Here is a 6647-nt window from a genome sequence, read left to right as displayed (position 1 = left end):
GGCCTTAGTAATCAGGCCTGTTAAGACGTTACTGATATTATATTTAGGTTTAAGTCAAGAACAATTTGCAAGGCTAATAATGTGATTAAAAACATTAAATGTCCGATTGTTTTTGAGTTACGAGTTTTGAGTTGAGTCGCTGTTTTCGTCAAAGTAGCCTTTGAAATTACAAAATTTTTTGATTTACATGTTTTCGTGTTTTTCGAAATCGCGCAAGTCTGCTTGCGTTTAGCCGGCTGTAGAGTGTATGAGGGTCATGTATAGAACGGATGGGTGATGAAAACATTTCGGAAAAAAAAGACAAAAAGTAGCAAATTTGTCTGCATTAAGTCCAGTCTTCAATTCATGAATATTTTATGCCCTTTTTGTAGAAATTTCAAGACAAAAAGTAGCAAATTTGTCTGCATTAAGTCCAGTCTTCAATTCATGAATATTTTATGCCCTTTTTGTAGAAATTTCAAGATTTCTCGAAATTCCTCTTATAGGTTAATTTTTGTGAAACTTTGCACAACAGAAGACAAGCACCCAAAGTATCTGTAGCCTTAAGCATTTCTGAAGAAAATGCTGGTAAGGGCTGCAATTCGACTTAGAGCCGAAACTATTGTGACGTCATTGTCACGTGATATTCCGATCACCCAAAAAATAATATCATAATCAAATTTAGTCTGTATGCAATACATGTGTTGTAAAGGTTTTACAATAAAGATAAGTTTGTTTTAGTCTAAGAGATTCGAAGATGGAAAGTACACCTACTGGGTCGAGCCACCTTAAAGTTAATAAAACCTCTACTTTTCAACACAAGCAAATACTTTGTAAGAAGTGTCAGAGTTGATTTGTTTATTCTTCCTACCATCTTACAAGATAGTAATCATTTACACAACCTTAGATATTTAACTGAACTATAGCCACCATATCAAATAAGCAGTTCAGAGAAACAGGGCAAAGCAAGAGTCTAACATGTATGTTACATCGCGAAACCCTTTTAGATACAGGGGTGGGGAGAGAGGGGAAAGGGTTGCTCTATCGGGTGGTACAGGGGAACCGCCTTGGGACACTTCTTTTCAAGGGACCCAAATTTTGGTCCCGGAAAAATGTTCAAAAGGAAGCGACTTTTTAAAACGTTTAGCTATAAAAAAAATTGCGTAAAAACGTTTCTTAAAACATTTAAGAAACTTTTATAAAAGTTAAAAAATACACGATGTTTCGAGGTTCTCGGACGTCATTATCAAGTAAAAAATATAGAGTCTGAACGTCCTATAAACACAAGAAAAACAATAGAAAAAAAAAGAGAAAAATGTTCTAATAATCTTTTGTTTTTGTGACCTCTTTTGAAGGGAAACCACGCACTATGGGAAGGGAACACTACTTTTGGTTCCCAAAACCCGGGTTTAACCTCTAATCAGAGGACATCTTAACACTGGGAACATGGCTGACCACAAGAAGGGTTGGAAAGTGTACACTTGTCACAATGGTGACAGATTTCACAGCACCTCACTTAAATCGGTGTACTACCCTTGCAGGAATTCAACACAAAATAATTATCGCATAAACAAGTCAATGATAGTTTTTTGTATACATCTAGCTGTTTGAAATAATGTCTGCAGCAGATTCCGAGGCATTGAATATAAAAAAAATTATTTTATTTGTTGGTTAATTGTATAAAAAACCAGCACAACCTCTATTCATGGGACATTTCCCTTGGTAAACGAGGGTGTCCCCTGAATAGAGTTTCCACTGTACTTTAGCATTCTTAATTGATTCAAACCATACACTGTAGACACCAAAACCTCATAAATATCAGACTTCTGAAATACGCAGAAAAGTGAGAAAAAACGCAAGTAGATGTTTTAAGTGACTTTTTCACCGATGTTATTTGGTGGTTCATTGAGCTCCCTATTAACACGTTTCTTGATCTTTGTCGGTTGTCTGTAAATCTCATGCAGTTAATAAGATAATGATTCATATTACCTTATTAACCCCCATATTAACTCCATTCAGGCCCTCGAAGAAGTGTGAATGAGAAAAGTACTCAACAGGCCCTCCATGTATTTAGTGTGGAATGAACCTCACCATGGAACTGAATTGAATTGCAGGAATAAAAGGGGGGATCCTGAAGCGATTGTTTCCAGTAGACTGATGCGAAGTGACAGATGATATACCTCTATATCCATACTGTCGCTCAAGCTCTTGAAAGTTGAACTTGTACGTGTATTTTTGGCCTCTAATCTTGGTCAACACTTCCTTGTGGTAGTAATAACGTAGTGCCCGACTGAACTTTTGGTAGGTCATGTTTCTTCGGCCGTTTCTTTCTCCCCACAGCTGTGCCGCTTGTTCAGGGCGTATGATAGTGAACTGCCCGTCCATCCCCTCCCAGGACATAATTGAAGAGAACCAAGGATTGGACAACATGTTGAGAATGAACTCGAGCAGCTGGGACCGGGTTTTCAACATTTTGTCCACCAATCCTTCGAAGTAATTGAGATTAAAAGTTAGTCCACTGACGTTGTTTTACGGTGCTTTTAATTGAGGATTTGAAAACTGAACTAAACACCAACATCAACAACAACAATATGCCTGCTACGGTCAAGCCCCGTTAATAGACACTGAAGGTATCAGAGAAGGTTTCCGTATTAACGGGATGTCTGTATTAAGCGGGTCATATTATTGGAGTAAAAAAAAAAAACCTTTTTACTAGCACAAAATCACAAAGGAATGAAAGAGGACATAAGCATCGTCGAATTAAAGTTTAACCTTCACAAAGCCGTCATTACGCGGCTTAAGTCCACGAAAACAGAGATCTGGAGGTCCAAAGATTTCCTAAACCGCGGAATAACTTAGTTTTCGTTTAAATAATGGACCCTAAGGGTTTGAATCCCATACCAACGTGAATTTTCTTTCATGCTTTCTTTTCGCAACCGCAAAAGTTGCGTCTGTAACTCCTAATATCTTCTTTACATTTGATACTGCATCCCAGAATTCCTATATACCTTATTATAGAAAATTAACGATGCACGTTGCCAAAGAGAAGAAAATTTACGTTACACAAAATTAACGCGAATTTTCCAAAAGTTAGGTTTACATGCATCAAATTAACGCGGAATTTCGAAAACAATGTGCCCTAACTTTATTTTTCGCGAATTTGCTGCAATACAGAGTTCTTAGCATACAGATCTAAAAGAAAAAAAATAAACGTAAATGGAAATCTTAAGAAGAAAGACTGACGAAGTTAGCTATCCCCTCGGGGAAACGGATCATTACGAAGACCAGTCAAAAGACATGCATTTTGAACTCAATTCTTAAAGAAGAACTATCAGATAGTGACTCTGAGGCGTTGATAGAGGAAATATGAGCAGACAAGGTTTTGTTATTGAAATAAAGGTGCTGTAAAACAACAATGATGTAAAATAGTCTGATCTAAATCAACATCGATAAAATTAAGATGCATTAAATTAACGCGATTTTTTTATAATTGCGTTAATAAAGTGCATCGTCAATTTCCTATAATAAGGTATGAATTTCATGTTCATATTCTTTATTTCAAGGAAATGATTTTATTGGTGACTCAGCCTACTCTGAAAGCAAACTTACTATTAAAATGCATTCTTTTTCTGTGTGGCCCGCTTTGCTAGGTTGTTACTATTGACGTGATTACAAGGAAATTTACCCTACTTTCGCCCTCTTTTTCCCCTTCGCATGCCATAGGAACGCTTTTCAATAAATTTGTCCAAACCTAGTTAACTCACCATTTTCTAGTTGACAATCGTCACTGCAATGGAAGGAACACTCAAAATCAGCTTCTTTTCCGACAAGAAAATTCATTTCAGCTTAAACGATAAACTCACGCAATGAGTGGCAAGTTGATGGATACCGTGGTTGATATTTTCCAGTGGGTTTATATATTGTAACTTGTCCAAATAAGCAGCTTTTAATAATCCAATCACAGTCTAGTGAAACCCCTATCGCCACCCAGCCCATTTGACGTCATAAATAGTGACGTCATCACTGAAACCACTACTCGTATACTTAACTGACCAATCAGAAACTAAAATATCCTTAGTAACAACATACGTGATCGGCGACAGACAATAAACATCTTTTTGTTACTCTAATGTATGTCGTCATCAAGAGCGGTTTGACCAATCTACAAATGGGAGACAGCTATGTTGTAGTAGTTAAGTTTGTTGCTTTGGTGATTATTGTCATGGAAACTGAATACATGTGTACATATTTTGACCCTTATCCCAGGGCTGTGCAGGTGTTTTAAAAACAAGGAAGTATTTGTTGCTATGTTTTGTAAAGTGTGTTGGCATTTTAAAAAAGGCTTGCTTGGTAACTTACGAATTTATGTATTATGGTTATTTCTTAGTTGCTATGAGAATCGAATAACACAACTCAAAATAACGTCCGGTCAACGGACAATTATGGGTCCGGCCAATGTGAACATTATCCGGCCAAACTTTCGCAGTTTTGATGGTCATTTTGACGGACACGTAAATAAGTGAACAGAAAAAATAAATACGTTTTCACATCATTGTGATTGAAGAGGACAAGCATCTTTTTCGACTCCATTTTTTCCTTGTTAGGCTAGCATTCAAGTTATTATTGTGTTATTTTTGACATTTTGACCGTTCAAAAGAGATACATGACCGTAGTTGGATAACCCCACGAGTGTTCAATAAACACAACAGATCAATAACCACTCCAGTAGTTCAATGACCACACAGCTCATTGATAGTAGACTACCAACTGTGGGGGAAAAGACCATTAGTACATTGGGTTTAACAATACAACTTTGCTATATTAAATAGAAAATATGCATTTATCAATGACATAAAATAGCTACGGTACAGTTATTTGGTTCTAGTGAGCTCACTAACGTAAAGAGGAACATAGACAGATGTTTTAGACTGAAGGCCTGTCATTCTCATCAGGGGCTCTGTGAGCAGACCTGAAAAGATAGTCAGCGCCAAAAGGAAACGTTAATTCGGTTCGAAAGCAACCTTAATCCAAAATACTCTGTTGACTTGATAAAGCGCGCGCGGAGAGAGCAGAAAAAAATATAACGTTTAACGACTGAGAAAAAGTTAGATTTGTCTGATTCTCTTCCTGCACGTTTCAAACTGTGGTCCTAAATTGTGGAAAGAACCTCACCAGGGATGACTGGCTGGAAATGCATCACAATTGCAGGCCGTAAAGGAGGGAATCATGTATTGGCTGTTTCCAGTGGGCTGATGAAAAGTGACAGATGATATACCTCTATATCCATACTGTCGCTCAAGCTCTTGAAAGTCGAACTTGTACGTGTATTTTTGGCCTCTAATCTTGGTCAACACTTTCTTGTGGTAGTAATAACGCAGTGCCCGACTAAACTTTTGGTAGGTCATGTTTCTTCGGCCATTCCTTTCTCCCCACAGCTGTGCCGCTTGTTCAGGGCGTATGATAGTGAACTGCCCGTCCATCCCCTCCCAGGACATAATTGAAGAGAACCAAGGATTGGACAACATGTTGAGAATGAACTCGATCAGCTGGGGCCGGGTTTTCGGTACTTTGTCCAAGGAACCTGCGAAAGGAATTGAGATTAATTCTTCAACCGGCTGTTTTATCATGCTTTAAATTGAGATCAAGACCTACTCAGTTTGAACAACTACCTCATTTCATTGTTCCCTCTCATCCACGCAAACTTAACTTAACTTAATGTATACAAGACAATTCGTTTTATTGTACCCTTTCATCCCGCTGGGACCACAGCCACTGTTTTTGGCTGACGAACGTCTTCGCTGTTTTTGAAATGACGTTTGTAAAAAAATGCACCGAAAGAATTTCCATTCAGTTTATCCCTTTTCATGGCCCGTCATACCTCTTTACTTTAAACAGGAAGGAGAACATTTTAATTATTTGTGACTAAGTTCGCCGTAAAGCCCAAAACTTAATGTTTTTTTCTTGCTTGTCTGCTTTGACATGTTATTCACGAGACCACATGAACATTCACCCCGTTTCCCCCCCCCCCCCCCCCCCACAGCTTTTGAATAAAATAGTCAAAAATACTTTGTAACTCACCATTGTCATTACAATCAAAGGAGCACTCAAAATCAGCTTCGTTTTTGCTAAGAAAATTCATTTTTCATTCATAAACACCACAAGTTAAGAGTTCAAGGTCGTAGCGGTTGATGTACTACAGTGGGGAAATAAATTGTATCTTGTCCTTATAAGCAGCTTCCAGCAGACCAATCAAAGCATAGTGAACATCAATCGAAGCCCAACCGATCTGACGTCATAGAGTAGTGACGTCACCAGTACTATCCGTACTGGTATATTTGAACGGACCAACCACAATCTAAATTATCCTTGGCAACGACACACCTCTTTGGCTACCTAACAGTAGACAGGTGTTTGTTTTTCTAATGTCGTCATAAGGTGCAATTTGACCAATCTACGGAGAGGAGAGCGCTATGCTGTGGGATCAGTGTTGGTTGCCTTGATGATGACTGTCATGGGAACTAGATACATGTTTATATATTTTCATAATTGTCCCTCGTTTGCACCGGTTGCAATAAAGTACAAGGGAGTATCTGTAGCTTGCTTCTTTTTGTAAGATGTGTGGACATCTAAGATTTAGTCTTCCGTGGTAAATGAACAGTCAGTTGCTA

This window comes from Porites lutea, chromosome 2 (genome assembly GCF_958299795.1).
Source record: "Porites lutea chromosome 2, jaPorLute2.1, whole genome shotgun sequence".
NCBI classification, from domain to species: Eukaryota; Metazoa; Cnidaria; class Anthozoa; order Scleractinia; family Poritidae; genus Porites; species Porites lutea.
Note: the sequence above shows the minus strand (reverse complement) of the source record.